This window comes from Ctenopharyngodon idella, chromosome 19, assembly GCF_019924925.1.
Source record: "Ctenopharyngodon idella isolate HZGC_01 chromosome 19, HZGC01, whole genome shotgun sequence".
Taxonomy (NCBI): Eukaryota; Metazoa; Chordata; class Actinopteri; order Cypriniformes; family Xenocyprididae; genus Ctenopharyngodon; species Ctenopharyngodon idella.
Window position 1 is genome coordinate 7871145 of NC_067238.1, and position 14199 is coordinate 7885343.

The 14199-nt window shown below is 41.4% G+C and overlaps 1 protein-coding gene across 1 annotated transcript in view; it reads left to right on the forward strand.

Moving 5' to 3' along the window:
* Positions 1–14199, forward strand: part of st3gal1l3 (ST3 beta-galactoside alpha-2,3-sialyltransferase 1, like 3) — a 110327-nt gene that overhangs the window by 93765 nt on the left and 2363 nt on the right. The window lies entirely within an intron of this gene.

Consider the following 14199-nt stretch of genomic DNA (forward strand, 5'->3'; position numbering starts at 1 on the left):
CCTATTGGGAGTGAGGGGGTACTCAACCAGGGCATTGCAGCCTCTTTGGCTTTAGCAGACAATGCCTTGCTAGCAGACATTTGTAGAGCTGCAGGCTGGGATACACAAAATCCCTTCACCAGATTTCAAAATCTGTGCATGGAACCAGTTTCATCTTGAGTTCTGGGTACCAACAGATGAATTCAAATGACTGGTAGGGTGTAGAGCTTGCATTCAATGCCTTTCCTCTCTCTGAGGTGATGATAATTTAGGTCCAGTTATAGTTTCTTTTGAGTGGTGAACCCCGGACCACCCTTCTCCATCACTTAGCATATTACGGTAGATGAGTTAAGAGAAAGAACTCATTACCAGACCCATAACCTGTGGTATTCCCCTTATAGGCAGCCCTCGTATTTGGGTTAGTGCTCCATATGTAGTCAGCAGCCCCATGTGTATTCTTCCACTGTTCAGTTTCCCTAGTGTGAAATCTGTGTCTTCTCATGGACAGAGCTCCGCTCTGTCACAAGTCTTTGTGTATGGCAGTCTCTTCCCTAGTAAGTGGAGCCCACCACAGAGACTTCCCTATGTAGTACTTCCCATTGGTAAGTCCATAGGATGTATTCCACATGTTTACCTCCCCCTTGGGTAGCATGTGGTCTCTGTATTTGACTTGACATTTGATATTTAACAGTGCTTTGATCTGCCTGCATTGACACTATTCTTTAAGAGCTGCTGTGCAGCCAAACAATGTACCAGTTATCAATGTAAAGCTGCTTTGACACAATCTACATTGTAAAAAGCGCTATATAAATAAAGGTGACTTGACTTGACTTGACTTGTAGTGTTCTCACTAGAGAAGGAGAACGCTTCCCAATGTTAACAACCAGGTATGCTCAGCTGTTAAAACTGAACTGTTTTGAGATTCATAGAAAAGGCTATGTACAGTTGAGGTGACCTCTTTCCATTGTAATGATACGTTTCCTAGAGGTGAAGAAGATATAAGGCCATGCTTCCTGGTCATTGGAAGGTTGCGAGGAGGTGAAGTGCACTTACGCTTGTCAGCATTGCGCCACCACAAAATCGTAATGCATCATTTAGTATTGGCTTTTAGTATAGGGACCCCTAGTGCCGTTATTTCGACACAGCGTCGAAAGTGACCAACAGAAAGGGAACGTCTTGGTTACTGTTGTAACCCTTATTCACTAATGGAGGGAACGGAGACGTAGTGTTTCTCATGCCACAACTCTGAACTGCTGCTGACAGAATTGAGATGCTATATCGGCTCCTCAGCACAAAGAGTGGCCCCTAGTGTCAGTATTTCGACACAGCATCTCCGTTCCCTCCATAAGGGAACGATGGTTACAACAGTAACCAAGACGTTTTCTAACACATGGATTTATTTACTTTGTCAATATTGTGACCAAATTACTGTGACCAAATTAATTAAAAATATAATTACAATTAACGTTTCACCAATGTATTTCAACAGGACACGCATATTCGTCATTTGTCCTTTTATTCAGGGCTGTACGTTAACATTTTGTGTACATATAGCACTGGTGCTACAGTGAGACTCATAGAAGTCATAAACCTTATGATGTTCCAGGAAACCCCTTATATGGACAAATGCCTCCAGCTATCACTAACAGAATGAAACAACATAGATAAATTTTGAATGATGAAACATGAAGACAATAAACATACCATTGCGACTATATATGGTTTATCTGTATTCTAGACGTCTCAGGTATTTTCATAAGAATAAAGTATATTTGTAATACAATCCTAATCGACATGCAATGCTAACCGACATACTGTAGCCTTTATCACTGAAATATAATAGGCCTACAATAAAAAATAGCATTTCTGCCTCATTCCATGATATGAAGCCACATCAGATCACAAAAGGAGGTTATTTCAAACACTTGACTGATGCTATGAAGTGAGTTTGGAGTAAAAACATCATTAACCCCCTCGAGCCGGCGGTTGCACCAGTGATACCACCTTGCTTTTTTTCTTATCAGTATGAAAGAGACTCAAAATACTGTCAATTTTGCACATACAATTAAGAGTTATACTCCATTTTAATCTGTGAAATATCTTCTTTTATTTGTGTACGCTCAGAGTAAAAACAAAATGTTGTGCTTTTTGCAAAATAAAGAAAACTAACATGATGCGTGATCAGTCATCTCCCTCTGAACAAAGTTCTCAGAAAATGAACTGTAACTTAGTGAATACTAATCACAAAAAAATGAGACTTATGTCTAAAGAAACGTTGAAATGTCAGGTTTTAAATCTTGTAAGTCAAATCGAAAACAAATATTCTCTGTTTATGTAATCTGAATGAAAAGAGAGACATGTTAGACGTCCGTGAGTCATATCATTATCCGCTAATATCCACGCCCACGGAGCAAGCGCTATTCAGACGCAAATTCTGAGGCAATATATCTTCAAAAGTGTCTATCTGCATGTTATAGCCATGGTTAGCGATCTCTGGAAGCCTCTGTTAGTTCCTGGAATGTCACATGGTATGCCTGTTCTTCTAACGAGTCATTTGTGGACTAAATGTGCACAGAGCGCCCTCCGGCTGCAAGTATGAATTGAAAACACAGTATCCAGCGCTCATAGTGATGACAATAAATATTGAATAAGTATTACTCCTCTGTATAGAAAATTTACATAAACATATGAGAATCCATCAATATTTCTCCAAATGTGCATGCTTTTAAGCTAAAAGCCAAGATGGATGTTGTTTTGTCAAAGGTAACGACTCTTTTTAATGATGTATAGTTTCACGAGTTTACACGTACATGAAATCAAAATAAAGTAATTCGTATAGTAATTTATGCGTATTTGGCGTGCTGTCCGGGGGAGGGCTCCGAGCTCGGAATTTGGCCCGAACCCAGAGTACTCCCCCTCCTTAACTGGGATAGAAACCAGCCAAGAGTGAGGTGATGGGGTGGTGGAGGGATGCTGTGAAACTTGTCGCGGGATAGAGGCGAGAGACGGCTTTATATACCGGCTTCCTCTTGCACTGATTGGTTGATTACCTGAACGTGCGCCTCCCGAATTTTGTTAAATAAAACTTCATTTGTCAACTGCACATTAACATTTAGGCTATATAATATAACAAATATAATAGCCTATATGAAATGCCATAGAGGTAACATGAATGTTCAGACGCTTTACATCACAGAAATACATTATATTTTAAAGTATATTAAAATAGAAAACCATTATTTGGTTTGAGACTTGAGACTTCTTTTAAAAACATTATAATAGTAATGCGTCCAATCTTTTGACTGGTACTGTAATTTAACATAGGCCTATACAAAAATTTTTTCACATGATGTGCAATAATACATGCATGCATGAGATCACAAAAATCATGTTTTTTTTTTTTGTCAAGAGTGGACATTATATTAACGTACTCCTGTTATCAGCATGATCACAGAGGGTTTTTTCACATAGCCTACCTGACTGAAAGGGCTCATTATGCGGGTCATTATGCAGGTCTTTGTCTTCTCAGGTGTGAATCACAGCATTATTCATGAAGATTCACGCCTCCATGTATACTTTGTTTCTTGACTAAAAGTGTCTTACAAAATTTAAATCAATATATTGTTTTATATGAACGAGCAGGATCATTTTTACATCATTTTGAAGCAAAAACTCTAGTTTACAACCTCTAATACCCAGAAGTCTTGTGAACACATATTTTGTATTTATTTTGTATTATTTCACTGACTTAAGTTTTTTGTTTTTTTTTCAATAACCATGCATAAACGTTATTCCTTCAAAAATACAAACATGTACATACATGTTCCTCACATATTATGGTAGCCTAGTTCGTGCTGAATACAGTGTAATGACATCTTTTCCATTAATATGTTTATGAACAACTGAAAAAAGCACAAATGTCAGGGCATGTCAAAACTTTTCCAGGGCCCCAAAAATCCTCAGACCCCAGAGGGTTAAATGATCTCTTTTGTTGGACAACAGGTTTGTAAACGCATCTCATTTCAAGTTTGGAAAGATGTTTAGCATGTGTTGCTTTTTTAAATACACGTTATATGTGACTCAAAGTCGCAGTGCTTGTAGAGATAGAGCAGCATTTACTGCGAACCAATCGATCCGTTCTGTTCACAGTGCACTTCACCATGAAACACGCTGCCTGTGAATATATTTATTTAATAAAACTTTGCGATTTCATAATCGCAACGTGCAGTCCTAGATTAATCTCACACACAAACAAGCACACAACAAACGCTCACATCACACAAACAAGCAGCTCTGTCTCACACATGTAAAACTGTATCCCACGCATGCTACTGAGGTAAATTTGTTCATCACACAGATTGAATTTTTTTTTTTTTTTGTAGAACGTGTGCATATATATACGCATATATGTTGCACTGTACATCCCTGCTTTTATGACACATCTATTCCCATATACTGTAACACACTACACATTTTCAACATAAACCTACATAAGCTCTGGGGACAGTTAAACTTATTAATTATGGCAGGTTTGCATGTAGAGTTCAGTGTTTGTATTTCCTGCATGATTTGTTGTAACATTAGGAATACATATTTTGTTTATAAGCAAAAAAGATTCGTACAGAAGATTACAATTACGGATGCCACAATTACGTAATTGTTCAAAGGCGCACTTAATGTAAGTCCACTTACATTATTCTGCGTGATTAAGATGTTTTTCTATATGTTATCTTAAGGGGTTTTTCCCATTGTTTTCATTTTCGTTTTAGTATAACATTATAATACCATGCATATTTTTACTTTTTTTTATTATTTTTATTTAAAGAAGAAACCAAACCAATGTATAGTTGACATTTGAAGCTTAAATCTATAGAAAAGCAATGGGAAAAGTGTTTTCAGCTTGTTTGTTTTCATATTAAAATATGACGTAGTTGATTCAAACAATAGTATAAAGCTATTCAAAAGATCATTCAATGTAAATTGATAATCATAATTGTAATTATAATTTCATGGGAATAATCGACAATTATGATTTGTCATAATCGTGCCATGCGCACACCACATGTGTTACAGAACAGGTAAAGTAAACAAGCAGGTAAGTCAAGCAGCAATGCAATAATGGTTGCAAATACTGACAGTTCTTTGTATTGCAGGTGATTGAGGAGGTCGTGGACAAGAGCAGCCGAGCACACACTTCGGTGACGAGAATGGATCACAGAAGGAGTCCGGAGAATGAAGACACTGGAGACACAGACGATAAGGAGAGATGATGGGGCAACAACACATGAAGGTAAGTGGAGCAGGTAAGTGAGTCCTTACTCAAAAACGAGACCAGACAGTGTGCCAAGGTGAAGTGTGTGCTGCTTATATGCTGCTGTGGTGATGAGGAGGAGATGATGATCAGGTGCGTACCCCCACATGCATACCACACCATCCTCCAGGATTAGTGGAAGGGGAGGTTCGTCTGTGGGGCCAGGCTCTGTGGAGGGAACAGACACAGGTGAGTGGCAAGGTTTAAGAAACATGGAATGTGGGATGAATTCTGTAATGTGCAGGTAACTGTAACTGGTAGGTGACTGGGTTGATTTTGCATGTGATGGTGAAGGGGCCAACGTATCTGGGACTCAGCTTTTTGCAGGGCAGGCACAGCTTGATGTCCCTCGTTGACAGCCAAACCTTCTGTCCTGGCTGATAGGTTGGTGTCTCGGCTCTTCGGGAGTCAGCCTGGGTCCTTTGGCTGCGCACTGCTTGCTGCAGGTGGTGATGTGCAGAGTCCCAGACCCTCTCACTCTCTCAGAACCAATGGTCAACGGAGGGGACATCGGATGGTTCTCCAGACCACGGGAACAGTGTAGACTGGTAACTGAGTATGCACTGGAAGGGAGTCAGTCCAGTGGCAGCTTGGCGGAGGGAGTTCTGTGCGTACTCAGCCCAGCCTAGGAATTAGATCCAAGAGTGCTGGTGGCTGTGGCAGAAGGTTCTCAGGAAGCGCCAATCTCCTGAATCTTCCTCTCCGCTTGCCCGTTCGACTGCGGATGGTACCCTGATGACAGACTGACGGTCACTCCTAGGAGCTTGAAGAAAGCCTTCCATAACTGGGATATGAATTGTGGGCCTCTGTCAGACACAATGTCCTCTGGGATACCATAGTATCAGAATACATGATTGAAGAGAAGTTCCTCTGTTGTCATGGCAGTAGGTAAGCCCTTCAGAGGAATCAAACAGCAGTATTTAGAGAATTGGTCAACAATGACTAGGATACATGTGTTACCTTCAGATGGAGGTAGGTCGGTGGTGAAGTCTACTGCCAGGTGTGACCAAGAGCGCTGAGGTATGGGCAATGGAAGAAGCTTGCCAGATGGAAGATGGCATGGGCTTTTGGAGATGGCACAGTCAGGGCATCCCTGGATGAACCTTCTCACATCCCTGGCTAAGTTGGGCCACCAGAAGCGATCTTGAAGCAGTGAGAGGGTGCGGTTGGCCCCTGGATGGCCAGTGCCCATGGAGGAATGAGCCGAGTGCGTGAGATTATTGCGTTGAGATCTGGGAACATAGGTTGACTGGGTGGCCTGGAAGGAAACCCTGGCGGAGATGGCTTGGAGACATTGGAGGAGGAAAGCTGTTGGTCTAAGGACCATTGGATGGGACAGAGGGTGATTTGAGTAGGCAAGATGGGCTCAGGCTCTTCAGAACTCTCCTCAGGGGTATGGAGATGGAATAGAGCATCTGCCCTGAGGTTCTTGTTGCCTGGACGATAGGAGATGGTGAAATGGAAACATGTGAAGAATAAAGCCCATCTTGCCTGTCTGGGGTTGAGATGTTTGGCGTCACGGAGATACTGGAGATTCTTGTGGTCAGTGAGTACGGTGAACTTCTCCTTTGCACCTTCCAACCAATGTCTCCACTCCCCCAACGCGAGCTTGATGGCCAGTAACTCTCTGTTCCCGATATCGTAGTTAATCTCCACCGGGGATAACTTCTTAGAAAAGAAGGCGCATGGATGGAGCCGTGCTGGATTCCCCTGCTGCTGAGAAAGCACCGCTCCTACCCCAGTGGTGGATACATCAACCTTGATGATGAATGGTCTTTTGGGTGTCAGGATGGATCAGGAGCGGTGCCTTGGTGAACGAATCCTTGAGGCTTTGGAAAGCTTGGGTGGTAGCTGGAGTCCAGGACAGAGACTTGGGCTTATTTCTAAGGAGATTTGTTAATGGAACTGTGATGGAGCTGTAGTTCTGAATGAAGCGGCGGGAGAAGTTTGAGAATCCCAGGAAATGTTGAAGTTCATTTATGGTGGAAGGTGTTGGCCAGTTTCGTACAGTGTTGACCTTCCCCTTGTCCATCTGGATGCCATGTTCACTGATGTTGTAGTGATGGAACTGATTGGAGGACTGATGGAAGGAACATTTCTCAGCATTTCTCAGACTCCAGGAGTAGATCAAGATGCCACCGATGTAAACTATAACAAAGCGATGGAGAAACTCCCGGAGCACCTTGTGCATGAAGTCCTGGAATATGGAGGGGGCGTTGACCAATCCATACAGCATGACAAGATATTCGTAGTGTCCAGTAGGGGTCACGAAGGCAGTCTTCCACTCGTCCCCCTCACATATCCGGACATGGTTATAGACGCTGTGGAGGTCCAACTTGGTGAACACGGCTGCTCCACAAAGTTGTTCCAGGGCTGCTGGGACGAGGGGAAGGGGATACCAGAACTTGGTGGTGATCTTGTTTAGTGCTCTGTAGTCGATGCAGGGCCGCAAGCCTCCGATCTTCTTTGCTACGAAGAAAAAACTCGAAGCAGCAGGGGAAGTGAAAGGTCGAATGTAACCCTGTTGGAGAGCCTCTTCTACGTACTCCTCCATGGCCTTCTGTTCAGGGAGAGATAGTGGATACATTTTTACCATGGGGCACTGGCTCATCTGGAAGGAGGTTGATGGCACAGTCCCATGGCCAGTGTGGAGGCAACGACAATGCCCGTTTGGGGCAGAATACGTCACTGAAGGTGGCGTAGCAGGCTGGAATCTCTGTGGATTGCTGTTTAACCGGGCTTTCGGTGGAGGTGGTGTTGACTGGAAGAGATTTCACTGGATGAGGAAGACTTGGGAAGCATACGGGAAAACAGTTATCGCCCCACTTCAGGACTTCACAGGTGATCCAGGAGATTACAGGGTTGTGTTGCACTAGCAATGGGTGCCCTAGAATTATACCAGCAGTGGAATTCTCCAGAACCAGTAAGATGATGGATTCGGTGTGCAACTGTCCTATTGCAACTGGACGGTTCCTACAGCATGGTGTACATTCCTCTTGTTTAGGGGTTTGCCAGTGACCGACTGGACCTGGTAATGCGTCTCAATGGATCTCTTCTTGAGGTTGAGCTGGCGGCAGAGGGATTCGGAGATGAAGTTTCCAGCTGACCCAGGGTCGAGGAGGGCGTGTACTGGAAGGGAGACATGTGAGGCAGTAAGAATATCTTCAGTAGTAAGTGGCTTGGTATTAACAGACACTGAATGGGTGAAACTCACCATAGGTCTTAGGGGATGAATGGAACAGGCAGTGATAACATGTCCCCCAGAACCGCAATAAAGACAAAGACCCTGGGTCAGCCTCCTCTGCCTCAGACGAGTGTTGTCTAGTTGCATAACTTCTGGTTCTGGAGAGCTGGTATACTCTGGCTGGCGAGGATGTGTTGGTGAAGGCTGGCCCTGTAGGTCTTCCAGGCATGGCTGCATACGACAATCGGTGCGGATGGAGAGATAAATGAACCATTCTAAACTGATGGTATCGTTGTATGCAGCAAGATGTAGTTGCAACCCGGTATTTAATGCTTGCCGGTAGGTGGTGAGGAGCGAGTGATCGTTCCAACCACTGGCCGCTGCTAGGATTCAGAACTGAAGAGCATAATTAGAGAAAGTCATTTTCCCTTGAGATAGATGATATAATTGCTCACCAACAGAAGAAAACTTCACGAAAATGAGTGGTGAAATTATTCAATGTTTGCGTGACAACTCCATTTTGATTCCAGATGGTTTGGGCCCAGTGAAGCGCTCGCCCTCTCAGCAGGGTGATTATGAAGGCTATTTTGGATCTTTCAGTGGTAAACCGGTGCGACTGCATCTCCAGGGCCAGCGAACACTGAAGAAGAAATCCGTTGCAATCCTCCGCCGAGCCAGAGTAGGGTGCTGGAGTGGCCACAGGACTGGATACCCCAGGCGGTGAAGTAGACACGGAGGATAAGGACAGGGATCGTATTATTCAAAACTCCTCCCTGCATACCGCCAATGCGTACCACCCGTACCGCCAGTTAGCATTAGCCGTTACGCTTTTTTGGCTAAAGGTTGCAGGCTTGCCTTCCAGTGGCTTTGATAAGGAGAGACGATGGAGCAACAACACATGAAGGGATGTGGAGCAGGTAAGTGAGTCCTTACTCAAAAACGACCAGACAAAGTGCCAGGGTGAAGTGTGTGCTTATATGCTGCTGTGGTGATGAGGAGATGACGATCAGGTGCGGATGATTAGTACTCTGGTGACAGTGATCTCTGTGACTGGGTGGTGATGGAGCCTGGATGATCTCTGACAACATGGTTTGGGGAAAAAATATAAATTATTATTACAGAAACCATTTGTCACCATTATGTTCAGTTTAGTTTAGAGACTTTTAGTTTGTATTTCATCAGTTCCTGTGTTTCTTTGTCTGTACACAGGGTATGCATTGATATCACTTTCCCGCCGGAACGCCCCCTCAGCCGGACTGAGTGGCAAAAGAGACTGCTGCGTGACTGGATTTAATAGAGGAAACTGCGAAAACGCGAGTAAAACAAACAGAATCAAACAGAATGTTTCCTGACATTCATGTGCCTGATTTCGACGCCGGGGAAATACATAAAGCAAATTTGCCTTTGAAAGCTTTATAAAAATACAATATAGGTAGGTGTAAATCCAGGTGATCACTTATATCAATGTTATATCGTCATATTGTCCAGCCCTAAAACTTTTGTCAGTGTTTATTGAAAAACATCCAATTGTGCAGAATTTAAGATGGTAAATATTTAATTGATGAGTTGTCAATACAATATAGGGGTGTGATTTTACCTTAAAATTCAACATATTGACACAAAATAATAACTGCAAATCCACATTTCACTGCCTGGAGTCCAGTTGTCTCTGTGAATTGTAGCGATCCATTTGCTTTGCTTTTCTGTAGCTTTTGGCAGTCTGTAAAAATATACCTCAGATTTCATGACAAATCTATTTGTACAGTCATTGACTAAGCTCTTTCTTGTTTTAGATGTGCTTTGTGTGTTTTTCACGGCATTCACGGTGAAAAACAATGCTGCCTCTCGGTCTTTTTTTGCCACTCAGTGGGCGTAACTGCAGTCACTCCGGCCAACAGCGACGTCACGTGCATACCTTCTATTCCCGCACTTTCTTGTTGCCATGGTCATTGTCATTATGAGTTTGTTGAGTTCAGCTGTGTTTGATTAATTATCTTATATTATTAGTATTTAGTATACACACTGTTGCACTCCCTATCTTCTCTGTTTAGTAAAACCCGTTTTCTATATCTTGTCTTCAGTCTTCTTCAGACCGTGACACCATTTAAGTTACGTTTTATTATAAATAATAATTATTTTTATGTGGTGTTGGGTTTTCGCCATGAAACATAAACTGTGCTATTATCAAAAATTCTGCTGTTTTCTGGAAAGTTCACTTTGGCAGGCTGTTTCGAACTCCAGAAACGAACTCCAAACAAACTTCGCAAAATGCCCAGAATAAAATAACCTGCTGTTGTATAATACAGCAGGCTGGAGTAGTGCTAATGTAACGAAGGCCAGCTAGTAGTCGCTGTGCGAGTAAACCTCACTCCTCTGACCTCAAGAGATGCTCTAGCGACTGATGCTAGAGGTTGCATCCTTTAGCCTCCTTGTTAGAACGTCCGACTCCCACGCCAGAGACCCAGGTTCGAGGCCCGCGCAGAGCGGTGCGAGTAGGACCTGGGTAGAGGGGTTACACTAACACACTGTAATGGAGAACTGATAGCACACATTACAATTACAAACTTAACTTAAATTTAGATCAGTGTTTTTCAACTGTTAGGTTGTGAGCCAAAAGTGGGTCCCAAGAGTCTTCTGTCAGACACAGTTTAAGAGTGCCTAAGAAAAACGGATATCACTTTACAATAAGGTTTACTAGTTAACATTAGTTAACTACACTAGTTAACATGAACTAATAATGAACTGCACTTCTACAGCATTTATTAGTCTTTGTTAATGTTAATTTCAACATGTATTACAGCATTTAGTTGTATTTGTTAACATTAGTTAATGTACTGTAAAGTAACATGAACAAACTATGAACTGCTGTATTTTTATTAACGAATGCTGACAATTTAAAGATTAACCAATAGAGTAACAAATGTATTGCACATGGTTAGTTCATGTTGGTTAATTGTAGGACAAATCAGCTCAAATGAAATAATTAATTAATTTATAGGGAATTATAAAGAGTCACTTAGTTTACGACCATGCAACTGAATCATCCAGCGTTCATTTGCTCGGGCCGTAATTAAGCTCTTGTAGCGGATATGAATATCCAACTATCGTGAAAACACTATTTAGTAGCATGGTAACTTTAGATCGGCAGTTTAAGACAGTAAGTTTACAAGCACATAACACAAGATACTTCTTTTAAAAATCTACAGGAGACTTTATTGATTATTCTAACATATAAACTACTGTAATATCTAACACAAACACGCACACACAAACACACATTCATACACGGAGCAAACAGAAAGGAAATTAGAAAGAAAGAGTTTTAAGAGAGAGTGAAATTATGAGCATTTCTAGCAAAATATGCATTTCATAAGACCTGACCTGAACAAACCATGAATCACAGTAATTTAATGCACCAGTTCAGCTTTATAATCTGGAGGTACTTGCTTGTCATTTGTCTTTGAATGGGGATCCCCTTTTTAGGCGTCCTTGGCTTGGAGAAAAGGGTTTTTCCGAGTCAATTTCATTTATAGTTAAATAAAAATACAATGCAAATTCAGAAACACTACCTTATAAACAATACCTTGCAATTGTGTTATTGTGTAGGCAATTGCACAGCGAAAATGACCCCATAGCACCACCTAGCATCCAATCAGTGCTAATACCAGTATCATCGGTTTGAACTTAAGCCGCATTTCCACCGCAGGAACTCTCCCCAGGAACAAAGAGCATAGAACCCAAGAGGCGAAACTCTGATGCTTTTTGGGTAACAGCCACTAGGTGTCACTTCAGTAGCATGGCAGCCATTTTGGCATGAAAATGCTAACTGGACAATATAATCCATCACATCTTACGCACCCAAAATCGGCGAATCTCACAGCCAAATCAGAAACGCAATAGAAAATTTCTCAAATGATTTGTTGCAGGATCTTTTCAGGTCCGGATTGATGTCAGGTAAAAACCAATCACGTTCGGGCGTGCTGGCAAACAAATTAAGTCTCTTGTCGTGGCTGGAGTTTAAAGTTGAGGCGGCAAAAGTCGTTGGTTAAACTTTGCAGCAAAACTTAACTTAGAACATGAGACTCTCAATGGAAAAGAAAGTTAAAGTAAAAGAAAAGGAAAGTGAGTAAGAAATTGGATGGCTTGAATGAGCTGCTTGTCTGTCCTTCATAGTCTGTTCTTTTCTAAGCCATATTCTTCTTCTTTGTTCTTACTATTACACTCAGTTTGTCTTAGTGATTTGACTATTTAATCTTAGGTGTTTGTCCAACCTCTTTGAGGAGTTCTGGCCAATCAGGTATCGTCTTGTTTCAAAGGTGGCTTTTTCTCCTCCCCTATCATAAACTAAGTGTTATCTCTGGGCCTCTTGAATTCCCACTCTCGGCAGAGAATACAGAGAGTACTGTTTAGATATGATTTCTATTAAATGGAATATGATACATTTTACACAGATTTCATTCAAGCCATGATTTAAACAGAAAATAGAGATTTAAATACATTCCAAACAAGAAATACTTTCATTCAACCATTCAATAGTTATACAGTTACATGAATTATGAGTGTTTCTAAGCATAAGTGGTCACATGTACGTATAAGTTGTAGACATGATATAGAATTATGCTGTTGAATGATGTTTGATAAGTCCATTTAGAATTGTTTTGGGACACTTTGATACAGTTTATTTCTGTCTCTGTGGGTTTTTCTGTGTCATTCAGAGGTCATTCAGAGAAAACAGGCCTGCAATGTCTCTCTGTCTCTCTTGATCTGGAGATCAAAGACTCTTTATCTTCTTGTCGCTTAAATTGTGTTGTCTTTTTGACCATTTGGTTTTCTACAAATGGCTTAAAGTTTGCCACCTTTCTCCTCAGTCAGGAAGCATGTGTGGCCATAAAATTACTTGGCAAGGGGTTGTTTTGTAGACTCACTGGAGTCGCTTGGGGCCTGCAATGTTGATTTGGGCCTCTGGAATTATGTTTTGAAAGAATCATCTGAAAGATACATTTGTCTGGTTCGTCCACGGTTCCTACATAATACATTAAAGCTAATGTTAACAAATGAACCTTATTATAAAGTGTTACCAAAAAACGCTTTATCCTGTAATGCATTTTAGTATCTCCTGTCAGATAAGATGTTGTCAAGCTATATGTCAGTGTTATTACTGTAACATTATTTTCGTAATGAAATCTCTTATTTTCGTAATGAAGTCTCTCACTTCAGAAAAACAAGCTTTCCTGTCCTGTCAAACGTTATACTGTGCTCACAGTGTGCACTCTTCAATTGCTTTAGGGTCTATATCACTTCACTATGTAAAATGAGCAAATAAAATCATGAGCATGCAACGTTGTGGTTAAGTTTAGTAAGTCATTAAATTACCAAAAAGTATATATAAATGAAGTAACTGGTACATTGTATGTTAGCTGGGAAGGATTCATTTAATTTCATATGTTGGTATTGTTTGCTAATACTTGAACTTCAAAGAATTTTAACCCAAACTGACTGGGTTTCTAAAGAGCAACGGTTTTGTAAAAAAAGTGGAAGACTTAAACACAAAGTCCGTAAAATAAACTGTTAAAAGGATTTGATGATTTTCTTTTTTTTTAACAAAGCAGCTGATATTGCCATAGAAACTAGTGGACTGCCGAGTCGCTTTCACCCCAAAAATGGCGGAAACGCAGGTCTGCTGCTGGGCGCCGGTGTTGCAATGGAACATTCTATTGAGTTTCAC